Source organism: Pinus tabuliformis, chromosome 9, assembly GCF_031772625.1.
Source record: "Pinus tabuliformis cultivar Carrire ecotype Pingquan chromosome 9, CPIR1, whole genome shotgun sequence".
Lineage (NCBI taxonomy): Eukaryota > Viridiplantae > Streptophyta > Pinopsida > Pinales > Pinaceae > Pinus > Pinus tabuliformis.
The window spans coordinates 1,416,610,753-1,416,627,627 of NC_142307.1; positions in this window are offsets into that span (position 1 = coordinate 1,416,610,753).

Here is a 16,875-nt window from a genome sequence, read left to right on the forward strand (position 1 = left end):
TGCTGGAAATAACAATTCGATTAACAACAAAGGAACAACAACTAATCTATTGGAAAGATCAAACAACAAAGCTTAATCTATAGGAATGAATTGAGTAACAAAGCTTAAATGAATTGAATAACAATCTTCAACTAATAAAGGAATTGAATAGCAATTCGAGAAAGGAACATCAAACCGAATTAAGTGTAAACACACATCGAATACAGAGTAATTGAATCAGTAATCTTATTCTAGCATGCGGGACATTAACCATAGACATAAAGGAACAACAACTGCAATTATAACTGAACAACAGTTAAATAAACAACAATCGCAATTATAAGTGAACCATAGTTAAATGAATAACAATCACAACTGTAAATGAACAACAATATCAATCTGCAAATGAAAAACAATATCAATCTATAAATGAACAATAGAATGCCAATTAGACAATGCAATATGATTTCAGAATGAACAACATGACATTTCAAGTTGTAAATGACAATTTTTCTATCCATTTACAATTTCGATATAACAAAGCAATTCAGTGAAATGTTTAGAAACAAAATATTACTGAGTAAAGCAAGTTAAGGAAATGCAAAGTAAATCAAACCACACACGACTGTAATCGTAAAATAATGATATGAAAAGCAAGTGTATCCACTAGGGTTGGGCCCTTAGCCACCAGGGAAGCACTGTTACGGTTACTCCATAATCAGGTAATAGAAGAGCAATTGAGTTATATATTAATCATAAATGGCAGAGTTACAGTTATCGCTCTTCAAAGAGAGTCGATGATCAAAGTTAAGATTACAACAATAAGTTCTACAAATTGATAATAATCTGCCCCCTTGGGTTAGTAGCGTTGTCCCTTTTTATAATGGCTAGGTGGAAGTATCAAACATATAGATAAATCTTAAAGTAGCGATCCCTTAGGATCAAAGGATCCTGAGGGATTTGCCATATCTTTGCTCTCCAACTTATCGTTTTATCTTCTTGCGCTGATGCCATGCTTTCTCTTCCTTTTCCTGGACCATGCGCTCTGATCTTGATCTCTTCATCTGGATATGGCTTCTTGTCAAAGGGACAACAATTGCTTCTTCTTTGTCTTTTCGTCCCGAATAGTAATTTTCTATTTCCTTCACTTTTGTATAGAAAAGGACAATAATTAGTTATTTTGTATCAATCACAAATCTCCTTAATTCTATCACAATTCTTTAACATATTACCATCTCAGAATGTAAATAAGTTATGATTCAAAGCAAAAGATAAAGAAATAAATGGTAAATACATACCTTTTCCAATGCTCAACACCAACCATCAATAATATAGAAAAGTAGAGGTCACGTTAATCACTAATACTCAATTTTTTTTTGAGCATTACGAACTTAGTTATATGTAATCATGTCCCTTAATATATTCCAATATAGTAATACCACATAGGAAGTCAGGGATAGCTTTCCATTAAAACCAATTCCAAAACACAGTTCCTCTCAAGTTTAAAATATGATAGCATATGCTATTTTCATACTTGTGCATGAGCTCTATGTAATACTAGAAATAAATTCCACCATAATTCCATGTGTGAAAATTAAGCTAGATCAACCTATATGATTTCCTATATTTGCTAAATAATATCCACCTATTGACCCTTGATGTCACAACTACAAAAATATCATGCTTCTATTACAAAAATCACATATAAGTGTATGAGTATTAACTTACCTATTGCAAGGTAGCTGAGGGAAGAATATGCCTCTCTTCATCAGTGAATCTAATAAATATGTTATGTTTATGAAATGGAATCAAAAGATATCTTAACCCAACAAAATTTCCAAATTCATCATTTAAAAATTCTCAATCTCAATTATTAAGGCAAGGCTTTAATCATGATTTGCATAATGAATGTTGCAGCAAGATCAACTATTGTTACCAATCTAGAAGCATAAAAAAGTGCCAAGTAAAACAATGGAATTGCATAAATAAGGAACAATTAGTTGTTTTCTATAATCATTGAAACACAAGAATGCACGCATGAATGCATGCAGCTCAGCTGAAACTTATTATTGTCACTTGCACATAATCCTACAAAATTAGTCACTGTAAAATTGTTTCCAACAACAACTCCTTTTTTAATGAAATATTTAGATAATAAACGTAACACCTATCCTATTCTATATTCATACTTCAACAAATTATTAAATTAATTTTCACATTCATACCAAAAACTTGCAAACGTAGGAAGCTACAACCATTAAATAATCTATTCATAAAATTCTAGTACATAAAAAGTGTTGGGTGTGGAGCCTGATTATCTTCTATAGTACCGGCATATTGGACCCCAGTTCAACGTTGCCGCCCGTAAAATAATCGCTGCCGTGGGGGGTCCAGGGGGGGGACCTGCTCAGGTATCATCTCTCGGTGGCTCTCGTTATTATGTTACCTTTATTGATGATGCAACTAGAAAAACTTGGATTTATTGTATTAAGAATAAATCTGATGTATTTGATACTTTCAAGAAATGGAAAGCTTTGGTTGAGATTGAGACAGGAAAGAAATTGAAGTGTCTTAGATCAGACAATGGAGGTGAATATTGCAGCAAAGAGTTTGATAAGTACTGTTCAGAGCATGGAATTCGCAGAGAGAAGACAGTTCCAAGAACACCACAAGAAAATGGTGTGTCAGAAAGGATGAACAGAACAATCATGGAGCGTGCAAGGTGCATGAGATTGCATGCAGGATTGCCTTTACAGTTTTGGGCAGATGCTGTAGATACTGCTGTTTATTTAATAAACAGAGGACCTTCAAGTTCCTTGGATGGTGGTGTTCCAGAGGAAGCATGGACAGGGAAAAAGGTAAACTACTCTATTTTAAAACCTTTTGGTTGTGAGGCCTTTGTCCATATTGATAAAGAAAATAGAACAAAGCTTGAGGCAAAGTCAAAGAAATGTACCTTTATTGGATATGGTGTTAATGATTTTGGTTATCGCTTATATGATTATGAAAATCACAAAATCATTAGGAGCAGAGATGTAATATTCAATGAAAAGGTCTTGTATAAGAATCAGTTGCAGGAAAAGAAACAAGAAAAAGAAAACAAGGAATACGCAGTTCTTGATGAAATTACTGAAAAAGTAAAGGTGCCTGAAAATAATAATAATCAACAACCACAACAACAACAACCATCACAACAACAACAGGCACCCCAAACACCTGAAAGTGGTGTTAGAAGATCTACCAGGACAAGTAGACCTCCTGAACGATACTCTCCTTCATTATATTATTTATTGTTGACTGATTCTGGTGAACCTGAATGTTATGAAGAAGCAATGCAGGTTGAAAGCAAGAAGAAGTGGGAGGTAGCCATGGAAGAAGAGATGGACTCCTTAATGCATAACCAGACTTGAGATTTAGTCAGGTTGCCTGCAGGAAAAACTACATTGAAGAATAAATGGGTTTACAGGCTGAAGGAAGAAGATGGAGGAAAGAAAAGGTACAAAGCTAGACTTGTGGTGAAGGGGTTTGCACAGAAGAAAGGTATTGATTTTGATGAAATATTTTCTCCTGTTGTTAAAATGACTTCAATCAGAACTATTTTAAGTCTTGTAGCAGCTGAAGATTTGCATCTTGAGCAGTTAGATGTAAAGACAACCTTTCTCCATGGGGATTTGGAGGAAGAGATATATATGCAGCAGCCACAAGGATATGAGGTGAAAGGGAAGGAGAAACTTGTGTGCAGGTTGAAGAAGAGCTTGTATGGTTTAAAACAGGCTCCAAGGCAGTGGTATCTAAAATTTGACAAGTTTATGTCTGAACAAGGTTATACTAGATGTCACTCTGATCATTGTGTTTATATGAAAAAGCAAAATGATGGCAGCTATATTATATTGTTATTATATGTAGATGACATGCTTGTTGCAGGATCTAACATGCAGGAAATAAATGTGCTCAAAAGAAAATTGGCAAATTCATTTGCAATGAAGGATTTGGGTGCTGCAAAACAAATCCTTGGTATGAGAATAACTAGAGACAGGAAAAATAGAAAATTAACATTGTCTCAGAATGAGTACATACAAAAGGTGTTGAAACGATTTAACATGCAAAATGCAAAACTAGTTAGTACACCTTTTGCTAGCCATTTCAAACTTAGCAAAGAAATGTGCCCAAAGACCCAAGAAGACATGGATTATATGTCTAAAGTTCCATATGCATCAACAGTTGGAAGTTTAATGTATGCAATGGTCTGCACAAGGCCTGATATTGCACATGCAGTGGGAGTTGTAAGCAGGTACATGAACAATCCAGGAAAGGAACATTGGATGGCAGTGAAATGGATTCTCAGATATTTGAGAGGTACCACAAATCAGGCATTATGCTTTGGTGGTTCAAACATATCCCTACAAGGATATGTTGATGCAGATATGGCAGGTGACAGAGATAATAGGAGGAGCACTACAGGATATGTATTTACTGTCGGAGGAACAACTGTCAGTTGGGTTTCAAAAATCCAAAGTGTTGTTGCACTTTCAACAACAGAAGCAGAGTATGTTGCTGCTACAGAGGCTAGTAAAGAAATGATTTGGTTACAAAGGTTTATGGGTGAATTGGGTAAGGAGCATGATATGGGCACGTTATACAGTGATAGTCAAAGTTCCATTTATCTTGCAAAGAACTTAGCATTTCATTCCAGGACAAAACACATACAACTCAAGTACCATTTCATACGATCAGTGTTGGAAGATGGAGAGTTGAAGCTGGAAAAGATACACACTAGCCAGAACCCTGCAGATATGCTAACAAAAGTTGTAACCAGGGAGAAACTGAGAATATGCTCAGTTTCAGTTGGTCTTCAAGGATGACGATGAAGATGAGAAACAGCCAGGTCCAAAGAGGAGTCATTGTCCAGCAAATGGAGCAGCAGTGGAGTTGCTACAATCAGTCTCCAAGTGGGAGATTGTTGGGTGTGGAGCCTGATTGTCTTCTATAGTACTGGCATATTGGACCCCAGTTCAAAATGGGGCGGCAACGCCGCCCGTAAAATAATCACTGCCGTGGGCCCCCGAAGCTAAAAACAGCTGTAAAATTGCCTTGTAAAAGTATAGTAATTTCTAGTCAATCTGGGCCGTTCATTAGGCGGATGATCTGACGGTAGAACTTATGTTTAGTTTAGGGTTTTTTGCCCTAGAAGGCAACCCCTCTCTTTATATGAGGGCATTGTATTTGAGGCTGAAAGATAGATGTGTATTCGGTGAGCGAGAAACATAGAGGTGAGACTGTGAGAGAAAACAGAGGATATTACAACGGTTTTGTTGTAGGTTGTATCTCTTCATTTTGCTGGATAATAGAAAGGAAGGACTGGCTGTTCGGGGTGGACGTAGCCCAAACTGGGTGAACCACGTATATCTGTGTCTCTCTTGTTTTGTGCGTTTTCTGTGTTTATATTTCTGCAATATTTTATGTGTTCCATTGCTCCGTAATATATAATTTTCTAACAAAAAGTAAGGTAAGCAAGACTTTTACTCTAACAATTTATATGCACAAAAGCTACAACCATTGAGGCCTTTTGACAAACACTTTTCAAACATGCAATCTACAGCCATTAAGGCCTTTTGAAAAGCACTTTGCAAGCATGCAATCTACAACCATTGACGCATTTTGTCAAACACTTCGCAACAATGAATTTGAGATTCTTCTTCAACCTATTTAGCTCATGAAATTCAGAAATTGAAACTTCAAATGTTGGCATCTTATAAAAGGGACTAAAAAAGCTTAGTTTTTCATAAAAAAACATGACAACAGGCGCACATAATTGACAGCAACAACCTTCAAAATCGCCTAGATTTACGATCTAGGTTCTAAAAAGTAATTTTGTGGAATGAAATTGGGGTTTACATGGAGATTAGGCACGGATACCCCCTGATGTTGAGTTGAATTGCAATAAAAAAAATTGAGAGATTCAATTCTTTGAAACAACAAAACTTTGGATCTCATTTACCACTTTTGTTAAATGCATAGCATGCAAAATTTCATCTACAACTTAAGAAAGATAACAAAAAATTATGCTACTATGAGTTGTTCATTGAATTTAAGAATTTCTATCTTCATCATATGAATTCTTGATACAAGTAATTAATCAAACATTTTACAAGTTGCAAAGTGTTGGAAATAATACTGAGAGGGGGGGTGAATCAGTATTATCTGGCAATTTAACAAATCTTCCTTATTTGATCTTTGAATTATTCTTGCATATCAGTACCATAAACTAATGAGCATGAACAAAGAAAACAGATAGTCACACCAAAGAACACAAGATGTAAGGTGGAAACCCAATGTGGGTGAAAACCACCTGCTGCAATATGTCTCTATCTTCTTTCAAATTAGAAACTCCTTTTACAATGATTTTGTACTGGTGCAGTCCTTTACCAGTACGCAGGCTGCAACCTGCAGAGAGCTACAACTCTCTACTTCTTTTCATAAAGCATCAAATGATCATCCAGTACATAACAGTTACTGTCTACTACAGTTATCAGATCAGTAATAACAGAATTAACCCAGAACACCTTAGTTAAATACAATCAATAGAACAGAGATGCAGTTTTTCTTTCTGTGGCCTGCGACCAGACACAGCTAACCTTTTCTTACACTGCGTTCAGACGCAGATATCCTTCTGCTGCGCTGCGTGCCCACGCACTGTTCCTTCAACTGCTCTGCGTTCTGTTGCTTCAGGGACGCATCCAGAAACACAATCGCGCCGTGTCTTTCTGCTACAGGGACGCACCCAAAATCACTATCGCGCCGCGTCCTTCTGCTACAAAGACGCACCCAAAAACACTGTCGCGCCGCGTCCTTTGCTTTAGAGACGCACCTGAACCTTGATCGCTCTGCGTCCCGACGCAGATCTCCAGTTACTGAACCGCGTCCCAGACGCACCTGAACTTCGTCTGCCCTGCGTCCCCACGCAGGTTTCCAGATTCTGCACTGCGTCCCGGCGCGCTTTCCTCTCACCGTACCTGCGTCCCTCCGGGTATGAATGATTTCAAGAATTTAAGTGTAATCCAAACAGTCAGATCTTCAGATCTGATCTTGCGCCAAAGAGATCTCAGTCCTTCAGTAGATTCGCCTTCTTTAGATCTAGATCAGATCTCACCCAAAAGGATATTCAACCAAAGACATTCTTAGCCAAATGATCTCCTTGCTTTATATAGGCAAGCTCCTCCTCAAAACATGGAACAATACCACGAGCCGACATGATAGAAACACAAAACCATCGGCTAGATACCACACAAGAAACCCCCACGTGCTTTTTCTCTGCCTTGAAAAGTGTGCATTGGGTGGACGCACCCCCTGAACAGCTGGACTGCGTCTCTGGACGCGGATCCTGCATGGTGTACCTGCGGGTACGCACCTTCTGAACTGGTTTCCTGCGTCCTTAATTTTCAACAAACTGAGAGCCTTGCCACGGGAGTTGCCATCAAGTACAATATCTGTAACATACAGCCATACCAGAAAAACATAATGCCAACAATCTCCCCCTTTGGACTTGATGGCAACCTCACAAACTTCAGCTTCATTCTCCCCCTTTGACATCAAGGGCAAAGGGGTATGCTCCCCCTAAGATCATGCTCCCCTTGAACCAGATCTGTAACAAAGAACCATAATCCTCCATGAAAGAGATAAAGACATATTGCAGCTATTTCCAAGATCTCCTTCTGACCATCCTCCATAATGCCAACAATGCATTATATGCTCCCCCTGAACCTGTACCATCAATCAGAAAAGGTTCAACAACAAGAAGATGCATCAACAACCCCCAGCTTTTGCCTGAGGTACTCAAAGGTGTCCCTGGGCAATGGTTTGGTGAGAATATCAGCAACTTGTTCCTTAGAAGGAACATACTCCAACTTGACTTTCTGTTCAAGCACTTGTTCCCGGAGAAAATGATACTTGATTGGTATGTGCTTGGTTTTTGAATGCATAACCGGATTCTTTGAGATGCTGATTGCACTTGTGTTATCACATAAGATGGGGATAGGTGGTGTACAAGTGATTTGAAAATCCTGCAAAGTCTGCATCATCCAAGGAAGTTGGGTGCAACAAGATGCAGCAGCAACATATTCTGCTTCAGCTGTAGACAAGGAAATCGAACTCTGTTTCTTGCTGAACCAAGATACCAGTCTGGAACCCATAAAGAATGCACCACCACTTGTGCTTTTCCTATCATCCACGCTTCCGGCCCAATCTGCATCTGTATAAGCATGAAGAGTAAGATCTGTATCTCTAGGATACCATAAGCCATAATTTTGAGTCCCTTGAAGATATTTGAAAATTCTCTTCACTGCCTGAAGATGAGTCTCCTTCGGATTTGCCTGAAATCTTCCAACTATTCCAACTGCATGCATGATGTCTGGTCGGGTACCTGTCAAATATAGTATACTTCCAATCATAGATCTGTAGGTTGGTTGATGTATTGCTGCAGATTCATCATTTGCACTGAGACTACATCCTGTGACCATGGGTGTACATACTGGTTTTGCATCTTCCATGCCATATTTCTTCAAAATCTGTTTGAGATACTTGGTTTGAGATAAAAAGATTCCTCCTTCTTTTTGTTGGATTTGCAAACCAAGGAAATATGTCAGTTCTCCTAGCAAGGACATTTCAAATTCTTTCTGCATGACCGAGGCAAAGCTTTGACTCATAGCTTCTTCATTGCTGCCAAAAATAATGTCATCTACATACACAACAAGTATTAGCAATTTGTTATTTTCAACTTTTATATACAGATTGCTATCTGCTGAACCTTTTGAAAAACCTTGTTGATGAAGATATTTGTCCAACCGGTAGTACCAAGCCCTTGGAGCTTGTTTGAGACCATAGAGAGCCTTTTTCAATCTGCATACAAGATTTGGATCATTTCCAAGGATGAACCCATCTGGCTGTTCAATGTACACTTCTTCTTCCAAGTCTCCATTCAGAAAGGCTGATTTCACGTCCATTTGAAATAATTTGAAGTTTTGAAAACTTGAGAGAGCCAGGAACATTCGGATGGCCTCAAGTCTTGCAACAGGAGAAAAAGTTTCTTCAAAGTCTATTCCTTCTTGCTGCGCATACCCTTTACAAACAAGTCTGGATTTGTTTCTAATTACTTCTCCATTTTCATTCAATTTATTTTTGAAGACCCATTTTGTTCCGATAACATTCTTATCCTTTGGTCTAGGAACCAGCTCCCAAGTGTTGTTCTTTTCGATTTGCTCAAGTTCTTCATCCATTGCTTTCACCCAGCATTCATCTTTGCATGCTTCTTTCACATTTTGTGGTTCAGTAGAGGAGAGTAATGCCAAATAGCTTGAGGCTTCTGCAACTGTTCTTCTTGTTTGTACACCTGCTTCTTTCTGCCCCACAATCTGAGATTCTGGATGATTCTTCTGAACATATCTGGATGGAGTCTTTTCTTCTATTCTTGTTTGCTCTTCTGGCTCTTCTTGAGGTTCTTCTTCTTCATCATTTTGTCTTTGAGGATAGCCTTCATCTTCTTCGATGTTTTCATGATGGACTTGCCTAGGAATGTAACCCTTCTCATCAACCACTACATCAATGCTGTCAACAATTCTGCCAAGTCTTTTATTGTAGCACTTGTATGCTTTGCTATGTGGAGAGTAACCAAGAAGAATGCCTTCATCTGCCCTAGGTTCAAGTTTGCCAAGCTGCTCATCAGTATTCTTGATATAGCATTTACTCCCAAAGATTTTGAAGTGCTTTACCGAAGGAGTCCTGCCACTCCAAAGCTCATGAGGAGTTTGAGTGCTGTTCACCCGGACATTTGTTTTGTTGAGAATAACAACCGCAGCGTGTGCAGCTTCACCCCAGAAAGTTGCGGGAGTTCCTGATTCATCAAGCATAGCACGAGCCATTTGTTGGATTGTTCTGTTCATTCTTTCAACAACTCCATTTTGCTGAAGAGTTCTAGCTATAGAGAATTCTCTCCTTATCCCATGTTCATCACAGAAATCGAAAAATTCATTTGAAGTAAATTCCCCACCTCTGTCGGATCTGAGGCACTTAATTTTGTGACCTGATTCATTTTCAACCAAGGCTTTGAAGGATTTGAATTTTTCGAATGCTTCATCTTTGTGCTTCATAAGTCCTAACCAGACAAACCTGGAGAAATCGTCAATAAATAATATCAAGTATTCCTCTCCTCTAGGTGTTCTTTTCCTGGATGGACCACATGTATCTGTATGTACTAGCTCAAGAGGCCTGCTAGCTGATCCTTCTTTCTCTGGAAAGTTAGTTCTGGTTTGTTTTCCAAACTGACATGATCTGCATATGGTGTTGTCAGGAATTTTGATATCTGGAAGATCGCGAACTGCCTGATATTTGCATTCTTTCCTTATTTGTGAGAAGCTTAGATGTCCCAACCTTCGATGCCATAACCAGTGCTCTTCATCCTTGCTCAGATAGCATTGTTGTTGTCCTTCTTCAAATATGTACATATTATTTGGAGTTCTTTTGCCTTTGAGTACTGTTTTACCTGTATCAAGATCACGAACAAGACATCCATTTGATCTGAAAATAACCTCGGTTCTTTGATCACACATCTGGCTGACACTTAGAAGATTATGCTTCAATCCATCAACATACAAAACATTTCCAGCTTTGACCTTTTCTTTTAACTGAGCAATCCCTTTTCCTTTTATAGTTGCAGGAGTATCATTTCCAAAAGAAACTTTCTTTCCCTTTTCTAGAGCAGAATAAGATTCAAGTTTTTCTTTATCACCTGTCATATGCTTCGAACATCCACTGTCAATGTACCATAGATTTTCCTGTCCCTCTGCATAAAATGCTATTCCACATCTTTTTGTTTGAGGTTCCTTTATTCTCCATGTTTTGGTCCTTGAGGCTTGCTCCTTTTTCTGCTGAAACCTGCTCCTGCATTCAGATTCTTCATGACCAAAATTATTGCAAATAGAACATTCGACTTCATTTTCAAGAACCGAAAAGTTGTTATAGGTCCTTTTTGTAATCCCTGTCATACTTCCTTGTTTTTGAGCTTCCCTAGTCATGATTGTTTTATATGCAACACATTGAGCTGCTTTGTGACCAAAGTTGTGACAAGAAAAGCATTGTCCATTGAAGAAACTTCTGCGGTTATTGAATCTGCCAGCCAACTGATTGTAATTTCTATTTTCATTTATTCTTGGACCAAATTGAGAAGATTTTACCTGTGGCTGGTTCACCCTTAAGATGGATTGCCCTTGATAGCTTCTGTTTGTAATTTGTCCCTGCTTTGCCTGATGATCTTCATTGTTCTTTTGCTCATTTCTTCTTGCTGCATCAAGATAACTCTTTGAGGTGGATGCTTGAGAGGTTTCTCCATTGTAGCCCAGACCTGTCTTGTTTAGAGGAGACCGCTGCACATTGATAATCTTATCCAAAGTTTCAGATCCTTTGACAAACTTAAGATTAATAGCTTTTGTTTTCTCAATCTCTTTTCTAAGACCAACAATTTCTCCTTCTAGTTTTTCAAGATGTTTTTCCTTTTCATCAATTTGAAATTGTAGAGTATCAATGATCACATTCTTTTCTTCTATACATCTCTTGAGTCTAGTGATTTCATCATAAAGGTTATCCACATCTATAGCATCCATATAATCATCATCTTCAAATGCCATTAATAACTTATATTCATTACCTCGTTCATCTTCATCACTGTTTGATAGACCATCACTATCTTCATGGGTGTAGTAGCTTTTCTTATTTGCACTTTGTTTCTTGTTCCATCTAGCAGGTTCCTTTCCTTTATCCTTATAAGGACATTTTGTAGCATAATGACCTACTCTTCCACAAGCAAAGCACTTGAAAGGTAGCTTACCTCTGAACGTTCCAGAACCCCTTTGAAGATTTCTGACAAAATTGGATTCTTCTTCCTCTTCTTCTGGAACATGGCTTGCTTCATAGTAATCTTCCTTGCCTGATGCCTTGAAAGCAGCTTCCCTTCTGTCTGATGGACCTCCCTTTCTCATTTCATAAGCAGTTAGAATTCCATGTAGCTGAGACATAGTGAGAACTCGGAGATTTTCCTTTTCTTCTATTGCAGATACTTTAGATTCAAACTTGGGGGATAATGATCTTAGAATCTTTTCAACTACTATAGCCTCTTTTATTTCTTCACCCAAATTTTTCATACAATTAACAATCTCATCTACCCGAAGAAAATAATTAGCCACACTTTCGTCATTATACATCTTAAGAGTCTCATAGTGAATCCTGAGAGTTTGAAGTTTAGCTCGCTTTACCTGTTCATCTCCTTCATAGCTCGTGACCATTTTGTCCCATATCTCTTTTGTTGATTTGAAGTGCATTACCTTCATGAATTCTGTTTGGGATATACTTCCTAATAGAGTACTGACTGCTTTTGCATTTGTTTCATACTTCTTTTTCTCAGCTGGATCTGTAGGAGTAGCTGAAGGAAAAGCATAGCCTGTTTCTACAATGTCCCAAACTTCTGTACCAAGAGATTGAAGATATGCAGTAACTCTTACCTTCCAATAATTGAAGTTTGTCCCATCAAAAATCGGTGGCCTGATTGATGCTTCTCTCTCGTAGTTGCTCATGATGAACGATCTACCTTCAAGCGATCAAGCTTCTCTGAAGGACCTGCTCTGATACCAATTGTTGGAAATAATACTGAGAGGGGGGGTGAATCAGTATTATCTGGCAATTTAACAAATCTTCCTTATTTGATCTTTGAATTATTCTTGCATATCAGTACCATAAACTAATGAGCATGAACAAAGAAAATAGATAGTCACACCAAAGAACACAAGATGTAAGGTGGAAACCCAATGTGGGTGAAAACCACCTGCTGCAATATGTCTCTATCTTCTTTCAAATTAGAAACTCCTTTTACAATGATTTTGTACTGGTGCAGTCCTTTACCAGTACGCAGGCTGCAACCTGCAGAGAGCTACAACTCTCTACTTCTTTTCATAAAGCATCAAATGATCATCCAGTACATAACAGTTACTGTCTACTACAGTTATCAGATCAGTAATAACAGAATTAACCCAGAACACCTTAGTTAAATACAATCAATAGAACAGAGACGCAGTTTTTCTTTCTGTGGCCTGCGACCAGACGCAGCTAACCTTTTCTTACACTGCGTTCAGACGCAGATATCCTTCTGCTGCGTTGCGTGCCCATGCACTGTTCCTTCAACTGCTCTGCGTTCTGTTGCTTCAGGGACGCATCCAGAAACACAATCGCGCCGTGTCTTTCTGCTACAGGGACGCACCCAAAATCACTATCGCGCCGCGTCCTTCTGCTACAGAGACGCACCCAAAAACACTGTCGCGCCGCGTCCTTTGCTTTAGAGACGCACCTGAACCTTGATCGCTCTGCGTCCCGACGCAGATCTCCAGTTACTGAACCGCGTCCCAGACGCACCTGAACTTCGTCTGCCCTGCGTCCCCACGCAGGTTTCTAGATTCTGCACTGCGTCCCGGCGCACTTTCCTTTCACCGTACCTGCGTCCCTCCGGGTATGAATGATTTCAAGACTTTAAGTGTAACCCAAACAGTCAGATCTTCAGATCTGATCTTGCGCCAAAGAGATCTCAGTCCTTCAGTAGATTCACCTTCTTTAGATCTAGATCAGATCTCACCCAAAAGGATATTCAACCAAAGACATTCTTAGCCAAATGATCTCCTTGCTTTATATAGGCAAGCTCCTCCTCAAAACATGGAACAATACCACGAGCCGACACGATAGAAACACAAAACCGTCGGCTAGATACCACACAAGAAACCCCCATGTGCTTTTTCTCTGCCTTGAAAAGTGTGCACTGGGTGGACGCACCCCCTGAACGGCTGGACTGCGTCTCTGGACGCGGATCCTGCATGGTGTACCTGTGGGTACGCACCTTCTGAACTGGTTTCCTGCGTCCTTCTTAATTTTCAACAAACTGAGAGCCTTGCCACGGGAGTTGCCATCAAGTACAACATCTGTAACATACAGCCATACCAGAAAAACATAATGCCAACACAAAGTTACTTCCCTTTACATAAGTTGACAGATGTATTGCAACCACTGCTATAATTTGGAAAACACATGGTAGCCCTGAATGCTACAACCATTAACACTTTTTGTCCATTAATTTGCAACAAAACAACAATAAAAACTTACATACAATAAACTACATCCATTGAGGAGTTTCTTCAAACATTTAGTGTGCAACCCCCTTTTTTTGAGATCTAAGTTTCAACCAACAACCCAATTCAAAGGAAGCAAGAACCATGTATTAAATTTCTAAAAGGGACAATGAAATGCTATCAAACATAAAATATTAGTTTTAGATAATAGACATGACTTGCTTTGGAAAAAATTTCATTATAAGGAGAATTTGATATCTTTGGCAACACATTATTTTTTTCATTTCGTGCATGCAAATTCTCATACATAGCTGCCAAGAAACTGTTAGCTCAGAAATACATAGCTGCCAAGAAACTATTAGCTCAGAAATAACTTTCTAAATATTTCATAAATATTCATAATTTTGTAATAATTTAAAGTAGAAATAATAAATTCAAAATCTCCACAGTTTAAAACTAATAAGAAACCAAAATTTCAAGATCTTTTATAGATATACGTGACAATGTGTATATATATAACTCAAAAAAAATAAGAGAATGCTCCAGCTCCAATGCCCTTACCAACTCATTGTGAACCATCTGATTTTCCACCCAAGTATATATAGGAAGAACTTCTCCCCCTAGAACCCCCGAGCTGTAAGAGCTCACAAGAAGTACCAAAATATAGCAGTAGAGAGATATACAAGGAAAGTTGAGGAAGATAAGTTTTACTTCCTCTCAATACCACTCATGTTCAACTCCATTGGGTAGAGATACTTAGTAATTTAGATTAGCATTTGTCTACTCTCCAAATCTCTCCCTCTCACAATCTTCTTCAAATCTCTCAAACTCTTGGTATCACCATGCACCTCCTCCAAGTGAGAATACATGAGACACATATATAGGAGGAGCAACAAATTCTTTTCATAAAGGAGGAGTAATATGCATGCCTTGTATTCCATTTAGAGGAGTGTAACTCATGCCATTAAGGAGAGGTATGCATGACTTAGTTAAGGAGAGTGTAACATATGCATTAAAGAGAGTGTAAGAAGAATCTTTTATGACATGTATTTAATGAGTGTAAGAGGAATATGTCATTCTTTGATGAGTGCATAAAACAGAGTGTAATGTATTATTAAAAAAGAGAGGGATTTACATAGAGCCATGAGAGTCATCAAGGAGAGAGGTGTGAAGTGATTGTGGAGATGAAGGTGACTTGTAATTCTATTTTAATAATAATGTCATAGTCTCATAAAATATAATAATAATAATATTGAGGATTAAGTCGAGATTGAATTATTAGGATTGAGTAATGATAAGTTAAGAGATTTTCCTTCAACTATACTTGATTACCTATTGATTAAAGGTGACTTACTAATTTTGGAAATTCATACTTAGATGCTAGACATGACTTTCTATTTTTATAAAGTCACTCCATAATTCTCAGAAATGAGATTTTATTAAGGAAATTCATCCCTGAGTTTCCCATGAGTGGTATTTTTCTTCCGTAGAATATGGATTCTGCATCCTTATTGCATATATCTATGTGCCTTAGTAGATTGAGGAATCCATGCCCTGATCTACTCCAAGGATCCAAGGTTCCACACTTTGATCTTTTACATATTTAGGAATTCATGTCCCAATCCTTTTATTATATATCCAAGATTCCATGTCTTTATCTTTCATGGATTTAGGACTCTGTGCCCTAATCCCTTGATTATAGATCCAAGAATCCACATCTTTATCTTTCATGGAGTTAGGAATCCGCACCCTAATTTGCATGGCTTATCATCTACTCTACTTTTAAACTTCATGCTTCACCTTAAGTTACTGATTGTGAGCTCATATCCATTTGATGGTTTATTGGTAAGGCCTTGTTCCAAGACCCGCACACATCAAAATCTCATAGATCAAAGGAATCAAATGAATTTCATAATTAACTTATTCACATTTTACCAAAGATTGTACATGACTTCCACAGTCATTTTGGTTCTAGATAAATGACTTCCACAACCATTTATAATTTGAACATCATTTTTTGCAAATAACCATGTCGCCTGTCACATCCTCCTCAATACAAGATTAAGCCTATATAATCATAAAAATCATGTATCATGACTTCCAAAGTCATTTATAATTTGAACATCCTTGTTTACAAATAACCATGTCTCCTAGCACATCTTGCTCAATACAAGATTAAGCATATATAATCATACAAATAATGTATCATGTCTTTGTTATAGGAATAATACACCTTATGGCATGGGTTGAGCACCCCAATAGAGCAGAGGGCATAAACCAACAAGAAGTAAACAAACAAGCAACCTTAATACTTAAACTATTGAAGTAGGGAGAAGAATTATTACCCGAAGGTCCTATGTTTGAGGTCATTCTCGTAGGGTCCAAACCCTCTGCTTCCTCCAATGCCTTAAAACCTTCAACGCATTCAAGAAAAGAATACACAATAGTCGTAATTGAGAGCGCATTCATGATATAAGTGTTAGATCATATAAGAATATAAGTATAAAACATGAAATCATACATCAATTAGATTAAAACATGAATTAAAGCATTAAGATCTAATCATCGAGAACAAGACATGGCTTCTTTATTGATGACAACAAAAGAATATGGAAGAATACAACCTGATCCTTCTGGCTCCAAGCACAACCTTCCTCTGGATCCGTCTAGCCTGAGCCTCAACAATCCTCTTTCAAATGCATACACATGGATGCCATATAAAGGAGATGTACATCACAATGAG